The sequence below is a fragment of the Cryptomeria japonica genome, chromosome 6, assembly GCF_030272615.1.
Source record: "Cryptomeria japonica chromosome 6, Sugi_1.0, whole genome shotgun sequence".
Lineage (NCBI taxonomy): Eukaryota > Viridiplantae > Streptophyta > Pinopsida > Cupressales > Cupressaceae > Cryptomeria > Cryptomeria japonica.
The window spans coordinates 553,372,358-553,382,133 of NC_081410.1; positions in this window are offsets into that span (position 1 = coordinate 553,372,358).

The following is a 9,776-nucleotide window of genomic DNA, read 5'->3' on the forward strand; positions in this document are numbered from 1 at the left end:
ACTCATAAAATTTCTTAAGTTCAACAACCTAACTCTGAGGTGCATTCTTTCCCTAATTATCAATAACAACAAAACCGACTATCTAAGTTGCCATCATAAGCACTAGCTAAGAGACTAATGCACCACTAGCATGCAACTTATTTTCAAATCTTAAAAGTGATATTTAGTTTTTCTAACACAAGAAAAATAAAATTATTGACAATAGCAATTATGGATTCCCATTTTCCTATATAGATAATGGTTGTCGAAAGAACATGATTTCTACAAAGTCATTAGATGGGACAACCTTACAACTGTATAAAAAAGTCTATGTTACATCATCAACTGGATTCACCATGACAAATTATGTCCATTGTTTACCAGTATAAAATCCAATACACCATTAATTCAATCAAATAACTAGTTTATTTATGATGTAAGAACTTTATAGGTCTATTTGTGAACAACACCTATCTGAGGATTTTATATCAAAGTCATATTTTTTATGCATAATCTTGTTGAGATAAGTCAGTTTGATTGACACTATATGTGTTATAATCCTTTTGTAGCCACTAAATTCCTAGTTTCACATCTAATTCAATTTCACTAGAATATTGTTGTATCTCTGAAACAAGGAGAAATTATTCTATGAGCTTTAGCTATAAAAAAAATATTATGCGAGAAATTAATCTATAAGCTTTTGCTAAAAGAAATAAAGCTTATCTATATCAATCTCTACTTTTCTGGAAATATACTTCCCTTATTTGACTCCAGAGATGTCCTTTCTAAAGAACCCAACTCCTTTTTGAACTTCCCACCTTTTTAATAAAAACGATGGATATGGCTCATAAACATATTGATTAGAACATCTTATGTCAACAGCAACAAGGGTGAGCTCCTAATCAATCAACTCTGAATTTTTCATTTCCTATAGCATCGATGATCCAAAATCTAGCTCTTCAAACTTGTACAAGTTGAGTACAAAAGAAATTTTCTCATTCATTTAATAGTAACTTTCAAAACTAATAAAAATAAGCACCATGTCCATTAAGGGCGAGCTCTTCGTTAAGTGTGTCCTTAATAAGTTGTTATTATTCATAAATCAAAGTGATTCTCATATCATCATTATATACTCAAACTAATGTGTCATGGTCTACACATACAACATCACTGTGCAGTAAGGCTATCATAATAGGATGTCGGGAATAATGCAAATATTTCTTTTAATTACTTTTGGCCTTTACTTTTAAATTTTAGTGTTTTCATATATTTATGTGCTTTTAGTTGGGCACCTATGTAATTTAAAGTAAATGCACAAAACTTGCTTGAGTTTACCAGGCTATACTAGGTTCACACTTGGATGTTTTTTACAACCACGGTCAATTGGGTACACATCAATCTCTTTCATACCCAAATTATATTCAATTACACACCCTCCAACAACCTTGATTGTCGTATATCAAATATTCCACTTTGTTACAATACCATTTAGGCCTTTACTTGATTCTACCATCCACAACCTCCATTTCACCTTTTGGTTCATCCACCTTCAATATTTTCTTGATCTATATCTTCTTTCAATTGTTCCTAAACATTAAAGAGAAACGTCATTAGTCTACTCTAAATTTATGTCTAATTTCACTGAAACACTATTGTATCTCTGAAACTAGGGGAAATGAATCTATTAGCTTTTGTAAAAGACACAAATTTTTATTATCCATATCATTCTCTACTTTTTTTGAAATATATTTGTTTGATTTGATTTCAGATATGTCCTTACTAAAGAACCCAACACATTTCAAACTTCTCTCTGTTTTAATAAAAATGATGGATATGGTTTGAAAACATTACGATTAGAACATCTTGTTGCAACAGCAGCAAGGGTGAGCTTTGAATCAATCAACTCTGAATTTTTCATTTCCTTTAGCATCAATTCTTGAAAACCTAGCTCTTCAAACTTGTACAAGTTGAGGACAAAAGATTTTTTCTCATTCATTTAATAGTATCTTTCAAAACTAAAAAAAATAAGCACCATGTCCATTAATTTCTTTCATGATGAATAATCATATTGACTTCTTTGTTAAGAATGTCCTTAATAAGTTGTTCATATTCACAAATCAAAGTGATTCTCATATCATCGTTGCATACTCAAACCAATGGGTCATGGTCTACACATACAACATCACTCTGCAGTAAGGCTCCCATAATAGGAGGTGGAGAATAATGCAAATATTTAGTTTATTTACTTTTGGCCTTTCCTATTTAAGTGTTAGTATTTTCATAAATCTATGTGCTTTTAGATGGGTGCCTGTGTAATTTAAAGTAAATGCATAAAACTTCCTCAAGTTTACCAAGCTACACTAGGCACACACTTAGATGTATTCTACATCCACAATCAATAAGGTACACATCAATCTATATTATACCCAAATTATATTCAATTACGCACCCTCCAACAACCTTGATTGTCATATAACAAATATTCGACTTTGTTAAAATACCATTTAGACCTTTACTTCATTTTGCCATCCACAATCTTCATTTCACCTTTCGGTGCATCCACCTTCAACATTTTCTCAATCTATATCTTCTTTCGATTGTTCCTAAACATTAAATAGGAACTTCATTTGTCTACTCTAAATCTATGCCTAATTTCACTAGAATATTGGTGTATCTATGAAATTGGGGAAATTAATCTATTAGCTTTTGTAAAAGACAATTTTTTATTATCCATACCATTCTCTAATGTTATGGAAATATATTTGCTTGATTTGATTCCAAAAACGTCCTTACTAAAGAACCCAACACATTTTTGAACTTCTCTTTGTTTTAATAAAAATGATGGATATGGCTCGAAAACATCTCGATTAGAACATCTTGTTGCAGCAACAGCAAGGGTCAGCTCCAAATCAATGAACTCTAAATTTTTCATTTACTATAGCACCAATGCTTCAAAACCTAGCTCTTCAAACTTGTACAAGCTGAGGACAAAAGAAACTTATCATTCATTTAATAGAACTTTCAAAACTAACAAAAAAGGAACCATGTGATTTAATTACTTTTATGATGAACCAACATGTTGACTTATTTGTTAAGCATATTTTAATAAGTTGTTCATCTTCATAATTCATAATTCATATCGATTCTTGTATCATCAATTCATATTCAAACCCATGTGTTGTGGTCTACACATACAACATCACTGTGCAATAAGCCTGTCAAAATAAGGGGTGGGGGATAATACAAACATTTCTTTTAATTACTTTTGGCATTTCCCTTTACATTTTATTTTTTTCATAAATTTATGTGTTTTTAGTTGGGTGCTTATGTAATTTAAGGTAAATGCATTGATCTTGCTCAAGTTTATTGGGTTGCATTGGGTACACACTTGGACGTGTTTCACAACCACAATCAATTGGGTACACATCACTCTTTTACACCAGAATTTAATTCAATTATGCACCCTCCAACAACCTTGATTGACGTTTTCGAGATATTCCACTTTGTTACAATACCATTTAGGCCTTTACTTCATTCTACCATCCACACTTTTGCTTCAACCGCCTTATTTCCAAAAGTTTCAATTTTTCAGGTTCCTTGTAGTTGCGATAGATATTTGATGCATTATCTTTCATTAAAAACTAATTCCAAGATGTCGGCAATGCTTTGTGATACAGTCTTTTTTCTTTCTTTTTTAATTAGCACCATGAATAATATTTAAAATGATAGATCAGTTTACTACCTAGAAATACAGAGGGAAAATTGTATCTATGCAACCACTACTTAAACATGACTATGTATTTTGTCTACCCTATCTTTTTCTATTTTCTTTTAAATATTCTTCAAAATTCAAAAATTAGATAGAAAAATATTTCCCTCATGTTCATCAATAGTGCTTAGAGATTGATTGATGCCTTCAACAAGATTTTTATATTTTGATGGTCCAAACCCAAGCAATAAGTATAGAAGCATTGGTTTCACAAGAAGCACTAAAGCACAGAGGAAGTAACTGAAACAATTGATAATCAAATTCAAAGTTGTTTGAAAAATGAAAAGGTTGCTTCAAAATATAGAAGTAAAACATGAGAGCCAATTGTTACTTGCTTCTTCATTCAAATACATAGAATTGAATACATGGTCACTTTCAAATCTCAAAAAACTTAAAAAGTGATTTCCACGACTTTGTTCGATGAGTGAATAGACTCCATTTGTCACCTTTCCCAACACCTGCATTGTTAGGCTCATCTTCTTTATGTCAAAATTCACTCATAAATTTTCTTAGATTTAGCAACCTAACTTTGAGGTGCATCCTCTCCCTAATTCTCCAAAAATGTCTTTTCTAAGAACCTAGCACCTTTTCGAACTTCCCTCCTTTTTAATAAAAATGATGGATATGGCTTATAAACATATCAATTAAAATATCTTGTTGCAACAGTAGCGAAGGTGAGCTCTAAATCAATCAATTGTAAAGTTTTCATTTCCTATAGCATTGATGTTCCAAAACCTAGCTCTTGAAACTTGTACAAGTTGATGACAAAATAAATTCTCATTCATTTAATAGTAGCTTTCAAAACTAATGAAAATAAGCACCATCTACATTCAACTGTTCTGCCTAATTCTACACCCAAAAGTTTGTATTTATAGAATGGTAAGAGCTCGAAAACTGCTAATAAAAATCCCCAAAGAAGCCTCTTCATTACTCACAACCACAGCCCTTGGAATGCCTCCATGGAACTTGAAAAAACATCAGTTTAGCTTCCAATACCTTCCCTGCAATATGGATACCTATACTTGCAAGATAAGCATTACGTTAAATGTAACAAATGATAAAAAACCAAGAGACACTTGTTGCCTCTTACATGCTCCCAACTAGAGAATCCCATAGGTCACACTTTTTCCACTTTCTTAAGCCATTCATATCATATTTTATACATCCATAAGTTGGGAAAACAATATTAAATAATTGTGTTCACAACCCACTTTTACTGTTGCTAGTGTAGCCCATCACCCCTTATGAATATATTACAAACAATGGTGAGAATAAAATATTACAAAATAGTTTTCCAATACATCCTAAGTGCCTTAGGACACATTCCAAGGATGTTGGAACCCTATCATAGGATTTACAAGATAGATTACACCTTAATCCTAACATTCTCCCACTTGACATCATATATTATAAATACATTTATAGGAATCACAAATAAGAGAAAACCATCCCTTAGCCATCCATGTACCATCTAAATCTTCAACGTGCTCTCATGCTCCAACAAGACACCTAATAAAGCAACCATGATAACCACCATCAAGCAAAAAACTCCTCACATCCTCCAACATGCCACATATGGAAGAAAAAATAACATACCAAGGTGAACCATATAAATTGTCTCTAGAACCTACACCAATCTCTACATGAGCATAAGCATCAGATTCAAATGATAACAAAGGCTCTAAGTAATTGCCTTATTCATACCACCTTGAATAGCAACCATGGCAAATAACAATTCATCCAAGCTAACCATGCCTCAAACCAGGGTAAACTAAGATAAAACTCCATGCCATCAACATATCGACTCAATCTACAATCAAGTCACTGTATATCCATCCTCCTATCTCAAAGCAACATACCAATGCACAAATGACCATAGACAAGGATAACTAACAAATTTTGCATCACCACTGAAACAATCTTGTGGATATGATAGTCCACATGTGAGTCATCCCACTGTAAGAAAATGGGTAGCTAATCCATAACCTGCATAACTCATAGATCCAAATCCAATTCAAACTCATCATCACATCAATAATCAGCAAACCAAGGTATCACCAAGGATAACTAGGCATATATCTAGAAACTCCCACTACACAAGTAATGTCCAATCTAAAAAAAGATCAAAGCATTTTAAGTCTATCTATAGTACTTCACATATAAGATGTGGCTAACTCCTTTGTCACATAACATCAAGGAAACATACATTCATCTGTGAATATTGCAACCAAAAAAAAGTTGCAATACCTCTCTCACCATCACTCTCCATAGCTCTCTAAAGTTCTTCACACTCAACCATGTGTATACAATCACCCAGGAAGAAGAACACGACTAAAGAGAGAACCTACAAATCAAATCATATCCTTGTTCTACACTAACATGTACCAAGCTATGTAATGTAATATCTCCTTCACCATTCCCATACTAAAAGGATATCAACATCTAGCATTCAAATAAGCTAAAACATGGTAGAAATAGATGTAAACCTCTCATACCAAAGGTAGATCAAACAAACCATCCATTCCCACAACAAAGAGAATTATTCCCAAAGCCATAAACCATTTCTTGTACCTCTCCAAATAAGTCCTCAAAACTATATCCATAGCTTACAACCATCAATAAGGAGAACAATGGAAATCCATAAAATCATGCATCTTCTTCTCAATAAATCCTCAAAATTTATATATTCAAGACTTACTCACATGAGAAAACAAGATACAAATGATAACCAGGCAAGCAATACCTCTCAGATCATTAACCTGTCGAGTGACCAAGAGTGGGAAACAAGATTTTCATGTGCTCACAACACCAAGCAATAAAGCTTATAATAATTGACAATCTTCTCTTAAGGTCCATAATGGATTCACATCCATAACCATGTGTAGTCTCCTCGGTATTTCTAATGAAATCCTCTTCAAAGAGTAACCATCTCAACACATGATCCTAAAAAACATGAGATCTCATAGCCTCACCCAAGTCTCTCTAGTCTCCGGGAGAATACACCATCAACCCATGCTAACTTAAAATATCATAAGGCTCCAAGAAAATGATTAAGACTCAAAACCAAAGAGATAAAAACACCTTGTCAAAGACTCATGAGTCCTCCATGACAGCAAGAGTCACAATAACCCTCCATCATCAAATGATAAATCCAACATCACTGCCAAAACTCCCACTGAACCATGTAACCAATCTCTCCAAGCATCATGACAAACATCTCCTAAATGAAGATCCTTTGTGGCCCCAACATGATCAAAGAACTCAACCAAGAGCTCCCAAAAGGAAGAGTCAAACCACAATGTCCAAACTAAGAAGATACAACTACACATCGTTTATCAATAGAACGAAAGATGTCAAACTCTCACTACATTCTTCTAGCATCATAAATTGAATCCTTATAAAATTTTAACCTCACGCAGGCCTCACTTTTGCATTTTGGCCTTCCATGCCTTGACTCTTCTTTGATTCTACTCACACAAACTTAAAATTAGCACTTTCAGCACCTTTGAAGGATCCTCTCCAAATTTTAGTCTTGATTGGCAAGATCAGGATGCCCTGGGCACCATGGTACTCCCAAAAAGGGCCCAAATTTGAACCCCACAATGGTCATATTTTGAAGGCAGGAAAAATTTCTCCATGTCTACCTGCCTTGAAATTTCAAACATGTTTGGTGTGGATAGGTATAAAAGAAATCCTAACCTCCTAATATGAGTATCTCTCTACACGTTTCCAATTGCACTTTTACAAATTCAAGTAAGAAAGCAATTAAGCATCATCAAGGCGGTGAAGAAGAGGTCAAGTTTAGATATCAAGCATCCATGATCAAGATATTATGAAGATATATGATATCATTAACCTTTACATGAAGACTTCAAGGTAAGATTCATCAAGGTATCAAGTTCCAATTTAAGTTTTTCAATTTAGATCAACCTTATCCTCAAAAGGTAAGCTTTTCAATTCAGTAAATTCCATTACAAGTTCAATTTTAATTTCAATTCAAGGGCTTATTGAAAACCTAGGGTTTGACCTAGGCAAACCCCTATCAAAAATACCATTTCTCTTCTTTTTATGTGTAGGCAATAGATTGAGAAGCTATGAATGAAGAATCTAACAAAGAATACGACGACGATCAAATCTAACTTTTGCAAGATTAGAAGGTGGAGGACTGAATTGCCCTAGGCATCTTGGTCCTGTAAAATTATGATGAACTTCTAGGAACAAATTTTGAGTGACATTCAGATTCTGAAAGTTTCTTGTTTGTCCGCATTTGATAGTTGGAGGAGTAGGTTTTCCCAAGAATCTTGGTCCTATACTTTCGGGTAAAACTTTCTGACAAATGTGCCTCTATGTTCTTTTTTCTCAAATCTAGCTTTGTATATGCATACCACATTTGTAGCTCGTTATTCAAGTTATTTTATGTCAATTTTCTATCATTTATCCTAGATCAAGCATTTAAATTCAATAATATGCATTCAACCTCAATTTTCCCCAAAGGGGCAATGAATTTTGATCTACATTCAATCCATTTCATACTCGAAGAGGAGATTGGATCAATCAAATTATTTCACCCCTCAATGTAATGTTTTATGTGAAAACAAGTGTATTTCCTAGTTTACAAAGATAAATTTATGAAACCCTGTTTTCCACTATTATAACTCTGAAAGTAAAATCCAAGAGCTCCGCATGACACCAACACCCATTGCAAAATATCATCAATCTTATAATCAAATATTGTCCATGTCACACAATACACTACAACCACAACGGTTTAGAACCAAAATCTTGAAACTAAGAAGATAGAACACATTATGTGACTGCATAAACCTCCCACTAATAGTGATATCAAGTTATACATAGCATCATGAACAACATCATCACCAAAACTCCATTGAAAGTGAACAAAGCTTCTCATACACCATAATCTACTCCTAAAAATTATTTTCTCACTACAATCAAAATACTAATGTAATAATGGTGACCAACAATAAGGGCCTACCAAATTGAATCCTCATAATACAATTTACAAGATCAACCCATATTCAACATCTAAAAGAAGAAATATATAATCAATGCTTCAATCTTAAATAATTGAAAGATTCATCCACACATTAGTATCATGTATAACTGAGATAATCAAATATAACATGTGGATTTCCAAGACTCAAACACTAGAATCGATGCTAGATTTAATTTTCCAATCAAACCCACAAAGGAGTAACAATAGATCAATAAGAACCCTACAAGTAGTCATGCAAACCTGTAGTTGTCTTCCTCCATAACACCCTGAATCCGTTCATACCATAAATCTACATACCACATATTTTAGTTAACATGTAATACCTACAAAACCACCTTTATAAATCTAAAATCCATTTAAACATCTAGACATTCATATTATACATGTCATCTAAACAATAGAAATACCACAAATTTACAAAATCCAATAGTGGAAAACAAGAGATCATTGCAACCCAACAAGGAAAGGAAAGTTTTCTAGGAGCTTAAATCATATGAAACATATCATCTCCACAACTCAAAAATAGGTTAGTGGCTTATCTTCTAGTGGTTTCTTATAACCTCTGTATGCCTCTCATCCATCCTTCATTCCTATAGATAAATCTACATTAGACTATTCTACCTCATTATACACCAAAAAGGTTGTATTTATACAAAGGCAAGAGCTCCAAAACCACCAATAAAGGCCCCCAAACAAGACTTTTCATTCCTCACGACCACAAGCCTTGGAATGCCTCCACGAAACTTGAAAAGACATTGGTTTAGCTTCCAATACCTTCCCTCTAGCATGGACACCTATAATTGCAAGATAACATTACATTAAATATAATAAATGACCGAAAACCAAGAGACACTTGTTGCCTCTTCCATGCTCCCACTTGGAGAAGCCCATAGGTCACTCTTTTTCCATTTTCTTAAGTCATTAAATATCTTATTCTAGTCATCCATAAGTGGGAAAAACAATGTTAAATAATTGTGTTCACAACCCACTTTGACCATTTCTAGTGCAACC